This window comes from Protopterus annectens, chromosome 12.part0 (assembly GCF_019279795.1).
Source record: "Protopterus annectens isolate FY-2018-M chromosome 12.part0, PAN1.0, whole genome shotgun sequence".
NCBI lineage: Eukaryota > Metazoa > Chordata > Ceratodontiformes > Protopteridae > Protopterus > Protopterus annectens.
This window is the reverse complement of record NC_056746.1, coordinates 722,978,822-722,991,873: the sequence shown is the minus strand read 5'-3', so window position 1 is coordinate 722,991,873 and position 13,052 is coordinate 722,978,822.

The window sequence follows — 13,052 nt, the reverse complement described above, 5'->3', positions numbered from 1 at the left end:
CAACCACGTCACCCAATCGTCTATCCAAAGCTTCAACAATCTGCTGTTGAGCATTTACCATTGCCTGGATGTTGTTGTTTAAAGAACGGACAGCAGCCCTCTGAAGCCTCTGATCTTCTCTGTTGTGCTGTTCAGCACTTTGCTGTGCCTCCATTACAGCCTGGAACATGCTCCTGGTGACACCAGCTGCTGCGCTCTGTCTTGCAGGGGCATGTTGGCCAGTGGTCCTCCTATGAGCAGCACTGGCCACGTGCCTGTGTAAGGCATCACCAGTCAGTTGGCTGACACCATGTTGTGCAGGCACACCTTCCATAGCCCCCACACTTTCCTGTCCAAGCTACCACATGCCAACTATCCTTCCTCTATGGTCACTGGTGATGGGGTATGTGTAGGCATGAGAACTGTGTGTGGGGATGAGGGGGATATAGGTGGAATGGCAACCAATGGCACAGATTCAGCCCCTGACAACCCTGCCTGTGCCTCAATCATATGTTCATCATTACTGCTAGAGTCTGTGGGGACACTAATATCAGATGGACCACAGGAGGGGAATGCACCTACATCACCTGTGAGGGGCAGACAAGAACTGTACATTACAATCTATACAATAGACACAGACACACACAGACACACTGCTACCCATCACATCCAAACAAACCACCCTACACTACATATGAGCAGGTGGGCAAAACTCCCTACACCCCCATGTGGGTGGCTGCTCCCCCCACACCCCCCTACTTTAATATTATACCTCTGAGATCATACAAACAGACCCACCGAGCAAACCCACACCCACACATTACAGTCCCCCAGGAACACACACCACACTCAGAACACACACTTACACACACTACAGCCCACAGAAACACACTTACACACAGTAACCTACCTGAACCGCAACACCAGAAGCACTAACTAAATGTTCCTTAACATCGGGATTTTAAACCTCACGCTTCTGGTGTTTAGGTACTGTGGACTTTCGGTCTTTAAGCCTTTTGATTACGCACTTTGGTATGTCAAGCATTCGGTATTTGGTAGGTATCCCATTTATATGTACCTCCATGGTTATGTAGATGTTGTTAACCTATCTATATATCTACATATATATGTATATCCCCATATATCGACATATCTCTCTCTCTCTATATATATATATAGAGAGAGAGAGAGAGAGAAAGAGCATACACCTTTTATTGGGTACATGGCGGTTTGTCCTATTTCCACACATTCCTCCCTTTTGTGTTTTAACCTGTCAGAATACACAGCTGCCATTGGTACATCTCAGGTAGCTTCGTGGTAGGTTATTGTGAAGATTCAGTACATGGTTGTGTGTTCTAATTCTGGCAGTGGTCATTTTACCTCTCAGAGCAGGCACTGGTAGTGCAAGGGTGATTAACGCACATTTCAGTGGTTGTGTGTTCCAAATGTTTATTATTCTGTGGAATACTACCTATATATGCAAGCTGTGGTTAAGGTATACTGTGTAACATGTAAATCATCTCTGACTTTATTGGGATTTGAACCAGGACTGTACAGATATTATGCAAATGCTGTGGCCATTACACTATTGACATTAACGTTCCTTATGCCTATTTCCTATGTCCATGAATCCTATGTGTAAGCTTGGCTACACAACAGGCAGAGACACCCACACCCAGTGAGCTTCTCGAAATACCGACATAATACATGAATTGAGAGACTATGCATTAACATCTTAACTACATTTGGCATAGCCCCTCACTGACACACCTCAGGGGAAACCTTGATGTGTGACTGGCCAACAGTATATACACCCCTGGTATCATGTGTCCCAGAAACATACAGCCAGGGTGTGGGGGAGCCACTCCCATTTTAAAGCTGCAAGACCTGTTGGGGAAATTGAATGCTATTGGGTTGTCATGCTAACATGCCCTTTTGAGATCACTATGTGCCCCTATCACCCTACAACACCTCAGGCTTCAACAGGTTCCAGCAGGTGCCTGGAATCACTTCATTGGCTATGCTTGACAGAGACTCAGTTACTTCATCAATGGTGCAGGTAAAGCCACCACACTGTAGCTATGCTTCTAAATGCCCTTGGGCAGATAGCCTACTACCTATCTGTGAACCTCTACAGTGCAAGCCATCTCCAACATCATATGTGATTATACAGAGTTTTCTGATCACAATATACAGTGTAAAATCACCATGTAGTCAGACAACAGTTAAGTACAGCAATAGCATACAGACTACTGATACATAATCACTCCAAAAGCCTATCTTGGAAGCTAGTGGACATGTATAGGTTTCAGGCTTTGTATTCCTTACCAGTAGGTTACCTATAGGAAGGATGGGACACAAGCACAGATGGGATACATGCCTGCAACAATGCCATACCAACTTGCATGTGTCAGCCTAAGGCTTTGTAATGCTGGGCAAGGCTATTGGCACCCCCATGGTGCCATTTTTAGGCAGGTCTCAGAGGTGAGTCTCACCTCCATGAACTGCACAATAGCAAAACCAATGAGGATTAGGCTACTCAACACCAGGGGTAGTACTCACAACATGCACGCACTCACAGGACCCCTCAGTATGGACAACATTTATATCTGTTCTGTGACTGGGACCTGAATAAGGCTCCTGTGAGCACACCGGCACTACCAGACTACAACCCATAACACACATTTCAGCCACTGAACATGAACTGGCACTGACATGGAGGGGGTGTATCCATATTCATTGGGGATACCTACACCTCCACGTTAGTGGGGCAGCATGATACTGCTGTGATCATCCATGTGCAGATAACATCAGCCACGACTGCAATGCAAACTGTGAGCTGCTACAGATAACCATCCATGACCCAGGAGCACCACTACAACTATCTGGAGACAGTGATAAACATGACAGTCCTACCAGACACCCTGTTATTGGTCAGTGTCGGCTACCCTACACTTAACTGGATAACCTACTTGAGTATTCACTTCCAGACCCAGCACTTCCTGGGATTTATCACCTCATATGGCCTGTATCAGTTGGTAGATGGACTAACGAGAGATAAAAACATACTAGAAGTGGTAATCACTGACATGTGAAACGTGCACTACAGCAGAGGTAAACCGGTCACTGTTTAGTTCTGACCATGAACTATTCACTGATGATTTCCACTCCCAACCAGCTCCCCCACCCAAGGAACACACAGTGAATACCTTTCCTACAGCTAAATTCACAGTACTAAAGACAGAGGTGGGAGGGTTCACAACCCCCATGCTCAGGGATGACACTGCTCAAGATACAGACAGAATTACGAATGCTCTCTATAAACACCTACAAATATGTATGGGTCATGCCATCAATGGTAAACCAGGACTCACTACTCCTACACAAGGACACCAGTCTGCTGAACCCCTGCATTATACAGGCTATACAACAGAAGTAGGACAGTAGTCCAGAGCAACAGCAAATCCCAAGACATGCAGATGTCCGTGACAAGTATTAGCAAGATACTTATGTTACTCATGTAATCATTCAAGGCTGACATCCACAGGTAAATAAATATGGATTCAGAATATGACCACAAAGGCTTCTTTGGCTATGTCAAGGATGTAAGGAGCAACACACAGATTTGCACTGTGCTGGTGCGATATTGCACTGAATATACTGATCCTACTGATATCACCAACACACTTGATGATACATTCGGAGCAAGCTTCACCCCCTACTGGGCCCACAACAATACCCAAAATGTACAGTATCCCAGACATCTGAGACATACAGGTGGTAATGGCCCTTTCAAACAGCATGACAGAGCATCAATGGAGGCAGATGGTGTCCCAGACTGCATCCTGCAGACACTACAAGACAAAGTGACCCCCCCCACCTAATCTAGCAATTCAACATCAGCCTCTACACAGGCTACATGGCCATTCACTGGGGCATGGCAACAGTTATTCCACTCCACCAAGGTGGTGACACAACTAACCATGGTAACTACCACCCCTTAAGCCTGAGTAGCCTGATCTGCATGGCTATGGAGCGCATCCTCATGGCTCTCATTAACATAGACAATGGTAACCTCCAGACACTTGACCCAACCCAGGTCAGCTTGATTGAGTGTAAATCATGCCTTCTGAACCAGTTTGACATCTTATAGTCACCTAGACTTTAGGTGTGTAGTGTGGTAGTTCACACATACTACCTGGACCTCGCCAAGGGTATTGACATCATTCCCCACTCAGGTATTATTTCTACACTCACCAGCCAATACATACACCCCAGACCTCCCGACTGTCCCGAATTACTCGGTTTTTACCGAGTTTTGGGGTCAAAATAATGGGGTGCCATGATTCCCGAGTGGCACCCCTTCATTTCCGTTTTTTATTTCTATATTTTGTAAGTTTTTCACATTTTATTTTTTAATTTTCGCACTTTAGCTGACGTCATCGCGTGTGCGATGACGTCAGCTCACCAGGGCTACCAGCCTGTCAGAATTAAGCTCGCAGTGCATGTATTTCCGGGTTTCCAGCTGGTTCAAATGCTTTGCGAGCGGGAATGAACCAGCTGGAAAGAACAGTAAGGATTCATTTTTATTCAGAAGAAGGCTTGTATTTTATAAGGCTTGCAAGGGTTTAACTAAAAATAATCTGGCTTTCCGCAAAAAAAAAAGGATTTATTTAGAAGGCTCGGAGTCTCGGACTGCAAGGAATGAACCAGCTGAAAAGAACAAGGCTCGGACTGCAAGGATTTAGTAAGAAGGTATGAAGGCTCGAAAAGATTGGAGAAGGTTCGCCCTGGCTGGTGAGTAAGTTGATTGGGGGCTGGTGGTTACAAAATATATTGGTTAGAGACCTGTGAATGAGGATTATTGTACAGTCAGAGTGTATTAAAAAAAATCACAGGTATTGTGATCATTTGTGTTACCCAAATGTTAGTAGCCAGAGTTTGATGTGCACCTCTTGTTGTATTTAGGAACATTTAGAACACTTATTTGTTGTTTATTTGCATTTGTTTAACAGAAAAGTCTGGCTGGGTTTTAATAGTCCCTTTTTCAGTAGAGGCCTGCAAGAAGAACACCTGCAGTGTTTTGCACAAAACTTGAACATGAGAAACATAGAAAAGAGAAATTGCATAAAATGAATACACAATATTGCAAGAAGGTAGATTGCTACCAAAAATTTAAATTTGTATTATGATTATTAATGCTGACACAGGATAAAAGTCTCCTTTTTAATGCAGTTGTTGGCATATGTAAAAAAGAAACAACCAACAGTAGAAAGTCAAAAAGCTGAAATAGAATGACTGGCTTAAGAAAAATGAAATATGCTGACAATTGTGTATGGTTTTGAGTAAGGGATACTTAAAATGCTAGTCAAAGGTGCAATAGTTTGTGCCTAGTGAAAGTATGTCCATGTATTTTGGGGTACAGTTAGAAGTTTGTTACACAAATCAACAAACTATAATATATAAATATATTATATATATATATATATATATATATATATATATATATATATATATATATATATATATATGAGCAAAATGCTGTTTTGAGCTTTGTTTCCAGATGGGCTGTACGTAAAGAAATAAAATGGTTAATAAATAATGAAGATGTAGAATAATATTCAGGAGTATCAGTTCTTTTCTTTGGATTGGTATCTTAATGTCAGATCACTGGCATACTTTGACATAACATAGTTTGTATACTTCTTTACTGTATACATCATTTGCCATAGTCTGTAATCTTTTTATTCCTTCTTTCAGCACTAAAATGGATTTTAATTCTCTGCTCCATCTGCCAAAGCAAAAAATTATTTTAATAATGTGAAATGGCTCCTTGGGAGTATGATAGCTTTAGGCTGTTTTAGACTCTGGAAAGATGCTTTTTGCTGGTATGCAAAGCTGCTAAACTTGAATACTTGTACTTGCTCTAGTAAAGTGGTGGTGGGGTTCAAAAGACTCTAATTCTATGAGGTATTCTGGCACACAACATTCCTCTTTACATATGGTATGTCAGTCGTGATTTATATATCATAGTAGGGGGCAGTTTGCCCTCTCTAGGAGCACTATTTATATTCAAGAATTAACATTAACTGCTATTGGAGTGAGAAATATTACCTGTTAAGTCAAGTCTGGGTTATGTTTGACAGTTTATTGTTAATTTATGTGTTACATACTCTTGAACTTATTTATTTTATATTTTGTCATGGAAGGTTATATTCTATTTAGATGGAAGATTGTCTCTAAATGTCTCTTGCCTCTGCCACTCTTTTTCATCTGAGACTGTTCCTCATAAAATATGTGGTTTTCTGGATTTTTGTGGAAAATCACTGCAGTGCAGGATTGAATTCATTAAATAATGACAGGCATTTGAATTTCAGACTTCATATTCTTCAGAAAATAAATATTAACACAAAACCTTTTATTCTAGCAACTGTCTAAGTTTATAAAATCAGTATTTTAAATTGGTCCCTATTTTGGGGCTGTATTCCCCCATTATTGGTTTTGTCCAGGTTTTTGTGCTAAGAGTTGAGATAGCTATGGTGAGAAGTGAGGACTGGATTTGTATCCCCCCCATTATTGGCTTTGTCCAGATTTTTGTGCAAAGAGGTTGAGAGCTATGGTGAGAAGTGAGAATTGAATTCACTAAATGATTGCCATTTAAGTTTGTCTTCCTATTTTTCATGAAACTGCTGATTTGGCATAGTAGTATGTTGCTCTGACTGTAGTGTGCAGGCTCCTCGGTTTGAGACTTGCCAGTGGAATGCATGGTGGTAACACAACATTTTATTCTAGCAACTTTCCAAAATTATACAAGCAATGTTTAAAATGTGTCCCTGGCTTTGGCCTTTTGTACCCCCCCCCCAAATAAAAACTGAAATTGAAAATATGTGCAAGAAGCTGTGCAAGATGCCTATGGCTTACACTACTGTCATTCTATTTATAGTGTGAGTGTGTGGACACACTGGAAGTAGACTTTTATGATGGAAAGGCTCTGAATTGGTCATTATTGGTTCATGCATTTTATTTCATTGCCTACAGCTTACTGGAAAAATGTTCAAACAATAAATGTAAAATGTGCTCTGTCTAACAAGTGTGCTGTATTATACAAGTTATATAATTTAATAAAGTCAGGAAGGTGTATCAAAGAAAACATGTATGTTTCTTGTTTTGTGTGCAAGGGGCCAATGATTTGAAAACAGCCCAAAGGAAAGCTTTATCCACCACTGGCCAAATGCATTTTCTTTGAATGTGGTGTGGGTTTCAATGCTGCTTCAATGAATGTGAGTTTCTAGGGCAGAGAATTTTTAATGCCAAGTCTGTTTTTGTTGTGAGACAGTGTTTTTGTTTAGCAGATGTCTATTGGTGTTTGTGCATTGGGCTGTAAAATGTAAAAATAAAATTCAAATAATCATTGTATTAGCAAAGCAGTATGCATGCACACATTAGTGTTTATGGTAAATGGGCGAAATAGTCAGGTAATGGGACATTGGAATGGCTGCAGGGGGACTCTGGTGCCATATTTTGATTGTCTGTTCTTCAGTTTGCATTTGAAAGTTGGTATCTCACAATTCCATTGGAGTGGGTGGGGTTACATAACCATGTATGCAAATTAGATGTTAATCAGCATACAGATTTGTACCTATTTTTCATGGGCCTTGTCCAGATTTTTGATGTTTCCAGGTTGAGAGGTATGATACACCCATACATCACAGGTTGGTTTGCCAACAGGCTTACACAGACAACCCACATGGTAAGCCTTGCAGCCTCCAGGTCCAACTCTTGACCAGTCACAACTGGTGTCCCACAGGACTCAATCTTGGGACCCCTACTGTTTGCCATATACTTCTCAGAAGTACAGGCTAACACAGGTGGACTACAGCAGGCCATGTTTGCTGATTACTGCAGACTGGGAGCCATAACTGACAGTCCAGCTGTCACAGACATCTTTCAAGGGGCCTCACATAGACCAACACAGGGTGTCAGAGTGATGGCCTCCAGCTAAAGGCCACAAACTGCATGGTCATTCCATTTTGGGAAACTACACACATACATATTAACACATGAGTGGCAGACACTATAATTCAGATGATGTAATGGGTATGTGGGGACTACATTATATAGTGATCTCTCCTTTGATAGTCATATCTGCGAAGTAGTTAGGACATCCGTCTATGTAGGCCATCTGATTACTTAAGGGTTCGCATCTAAACAGACTTAGGTTATTGTGCCCCTTTACTCATCACTCATCAATCCCATCATCGAGTATGATAACCCATTTTGGATGTACATCAGAAGACACATCTGACAGCTGGAAGGGCCACGAATGTACCTCGCATAGAGGGATAATGCCCTCAGACATGTGTCCTATGCTGCCAGACTGCATAAACTCTTGCATTACTCAGTGGCATCTCATTTACTCAGAGATGATATTTGCTGGCCAACAAAGTCGTGTCCAAGTCAGGCTTAATGGATATGCTCCACCTATGGGAATCCATGTCATAGTGAGCCACACACTGTAATGAGCTACACCTTGCCACAACCATAACTGGAAGATGCTGGAGTGACAGATTCCTGTCACGGGTACTCCCCATGATTTGGAACTACATCCCTGATTACATTATATGGAGCCCCTCACTAATACTCCAGGGAATCCTTGCAGAGTGGGTGGGGAACAGTGGATACACCCCAGGGATCCTGCAATTGGCTCTGCTCCACAAAAGGACAGTTAGTTAATCAATGGGGTGGCAACACCAGACACATTTTGACTATGCTTATGAATGGCCTCGGGTAGTTAGGCATGCACCTACCTATGTACCTATGAACCTATACATACAGTATCAACACATGCTGATAGCTTAATTTACTGTTCAGGTATTGACTTACCTTGTGCCAATGGCAGTTGTGTGTACAAACGTTGAGGGCTGCTCTATGTAGGATGCACACAGTAGACCGACTATACATGACAATTTACAGGTGGTCGTGTGTGTCATCCATCCATGTTTGCTGGGTGTGCAGGTGGAGAAGAATATCAGTCCGTAGGTGCCTACTCTGTCAGTGTGTGTGTGCTATATGTTCCCTCTTTGCCAAGGCATGGGCATACTGGGCACACCTCCGTCTGCCTACTGGGGCTGGCACAGGGTGTTCATGGTCTGAGTCCGTCTGTGCCTGTGGGCCCCATAGCAATGGTGGTGGGCTGTGAGGGCCTTCACCATTCTGTCCCTGCTGCAGCTGTTTCCGCAGGATCATATTGTGTAGCATGGCACATACTATGAAGATGTGGGCACACATGCCTGGAGAGTACTGCAAGGCTCCACCAGATATGTCTAAGCAATGGAACCATGATTTCAGCATCCCAAACACATGCTCTATGATGATTCTGGTTTCTGCGTGTGCCTCATTATGGTGTTCTTGCATGGGTGTGTGTGCATTTTTGATGAGAGTCATCATCCATGGTTCCAGTGCATAGCCAGCATCTCCCACCAGGTGGCCATATGGGATGTCCCCACTGGCAAATACCTGATACAGCTGTGAGGCATGCCAGATGTGGGAGTCATGATAGCTTCCAGGGCTGCCAGCACACAGATCCATGATAATGCCATGGGCATTGCACACAACCTGGCAGTTGATGGAGGGGTATCCCTTGGGGTTTATGTAGTGCCTACCCTGCTCACCGGGTGGTATCTTAATGTGTATGTGTGTGCGGTCTATTGCACCCAGTACCTCTGCATAGTCTGCCACATGGTGGAAGAGATGCATATTGCTGGCCAACTCCTCCTGCATTCGGGGGAAGTATATGTGCTCATTGGCATGTGGTAACATGGCATCCAGGAACTGGTGGAGTACCCTGGATGCTGGTACCTGTGAAATCCCCATGATATCCCCAGTTGGCCTTTGAAAGGTACCTGTGGCTAGTATTCTCAAGCTTACACATAACTTCGTGTCCACTGGGATGGGTTCCCCACTCTTATTTCTGGCTCTGAGGCATGGCTGGCACAGCTCAACAAGTTGCTGTATGGTATCCCTGTCCACCCTGTAATGCTCTACTATCTCCAGATCATGTAGCCCATGGCAGGTTACCCTGGGTTTGAACACTCTTCTCCTCCTCCGGTGCCTGAGATGGTTGTCAGCATCATCCTCCATACCACTGTCAGTCTCCAACACATGCTGGTGAATCAAAGCTATGGCGGCCCCTAACATGTACATATTAAAAGTTCCCCATCTGTATACACCAATGATGCAGAGTGTCTGGGAATACACAAGTGTGTGTGAGGTGCTTTCACACTTTATACTATTGTGCGATGGATGCTGCTGGTGTAATTGGGTGTGTATGTGCAATTCCAGCTGAAGCATATCTTAATTATGGGTTTTATAGCAGGTACTGCTATTGTGGGGCCTTTGTTGTTGACTTACGCTTGGCTGCTGTGATTCATCTATTGCTCTTTACTTCACTTTTCAACCCGATTCTCCTCCCATTGTCAGGCATGCATCCAGCTGCCTGCTTTCTTGTTTTGTACTTTCCCAACCCATGATTGTGTAGTGAAATGTGTTATGTAGCTGATCTACTGCAAGTTTGCTTTGTTCTGCTGTGACAGTTCTCTTTTCTTTGCAGTATGGCACCTCCCTTTTCCTATTCTGCAGGTAGCTGCTAGCAGCCTTGTTAGCTGTTGTCAATGACCCACTGTGAGTTCCTAGGTGTTAATTACTCATTTGTACTCCAATTACCATGCTGTAGCATTTCCTTATTGTCTTCCCGTATCCTTCCTGTTTCAGCTGTGATGCACGCCGCACACAGCTGTTTACCGGGTTTCGAGCGTGTTTTCATCCACATTCACATACAATTACAGTTACCTTGTGTGCTCTCAGCTAAGCAAAACTATGGCTATGTCCACACCACTATCCTGCAGCTTTGCTTAGCAACAGGCAACCTGGATTAGCAATGCTCCAATGTGCTTACAGATAAGGTGGTGCACCCCTCTCTTGATGTCATCTTTATCTCCACTACGCTGTGAGGTATATCATTATACCAGCGGGCATTTTGCGATTCAGTATTACTTGACTCATTTGCATGGCATTGACTACTAATTCCTAGTTACCGTGCAGAACACTGTCACAGACCCTTAGCAACCCTTACGCCATGGTTGTGGTGTAACATGCGTGCCATTGACTATTAGGGGGAATTCATGAAATGTGTTACATTGCAGTTTTATTACATATAAATATATTTTCATTGTGATCCCGTTTGCATACCATTGCACTGCGATTTTACTTTGTGTTAGTGTGGCTATGACATTAAATGTTATTTTTTATGTGTTGTGCATGTTTTTTTATGCCATTGGCTATATATTTAGCCATTGGCATATATTAACATTATAATACGTAAGTTTGGTCCACTGTCATGGCTCCGATTTTATGTTTGAAAAAATGTAAACTGTTTTTTTGGTTTACATTTCTGCATGCTTACGCTACGCCTGCACCACTTCATGAATCCCTATATACCTTCATTTGCATGCTACACTGCTGCGCATGGGGGATTAGCATACATGCACCGGGAGCTGCGCAGCTGTGGCATACGCTGGTAGTGCACGTGGAAACAGCTCGTACCTGAATTGCTTGGCGGTCATATTTGGCATTAGATCACTGACGCTACGCCTGCACCTGGCGCAAGCTTCATGAATCCCGGGGACAATCTTTTATCAGCTCAGCTGTTGATGGGCATAAGTTGAAAAGCATATTACCCACTTTGCCTGCATTAATGATGCCTGAGAATAAATACATAGTAAAAGAAATGCTGCAAAGTGGTCAGCAGAAGCAGAATGACTACTATGAGACTAACAGCAGTTGTTACAATAAAAAAGTAAAATAATGAAAAATATCCAGCTTTATTTTTCATTTTTTTAATCAATGTAAAAATAAGTTGTATCCAAGGAATGATATTTAAAACAAACAAAATAATAGTTGTCCAGGTCCACATCAATAAACACATCACACCAAATGACATTTGACGACCTTTATTGAACTTCCATAAACATGATTATTAACCAATATTTATTAATTTCTACCAAACATGACATGAAGATAACATCCAAGTAATAAACATTGCACAGGACAGTGTAACCGAACCCGCTCATCCTGCTCAGTAAGCAGTGTCCATACCTCCACTCACTTGCTATGAAGCAGCATACCACCACTTGCTTCAGTTACCATTTATAGAATTACCACCAACCAAATGAGCAGCTCATCTTGCTTATTACTTATGAAGCAGCATACCACCACTCACTTCAGTTACCATTTATTGAATTACCACCAACCAAATAAGCAGCTCAGCTTGCTTATTACTTATCAAGCAGCGCAACCACTCACTTGAACATCCAACACTAGTGGGGGAACAGAAGAGAAGCTTGCCCATCTTCTCTGCCCACTAGCGTGACCAGGCTGTTCCCCATCTTTCCACCTAAGCTTCTATCCTATCCACCAATAAGGCATAAGGCCAAACATCATTCGGTATACCCTTTCCTCTATACTCCTCCTAGATCATTAAAAACAGCCTACATCTGCAAAGAAACACAAAACCAATACCTTCCTTAAGCCTCCCCCATAGACACGGTACCCAAATCCTGAACTATCCCCTAGAACACCCATATACCTGCAATGCCCAAAAGCCCCACTGTCCCAAACAAGTGTAATTTAAATGTGCCTCAATGAACCCACATAAAGTAAGATTACCCGCAACCCCACTGTACCACACCAGAACACCACTGCAACAGAATTCATTACCTTTCAACTCAGTTTCCCTCAAGCCATTTGTCACACTGCTAACTGGCCTCTGCAAGCTCATTGTACACCACTCTGATGACCAGGATGTCTCCTGTAGCCAGTATAGTCAGAACAGCAGGAACAACCACCCTGTCAAATCCATCACCTTCCAAATCCACTTCCTTCAGGCTCTGACTGCTTACCTGCAAAAGAAATAACTCTGTAAATTCACAACACACACCCATCAAACTTTCTTAATGACATTAGGCCATGTCAAAGCGCACCTCTTTCTTGAACTGCCCCCATTACACTGCCCTATC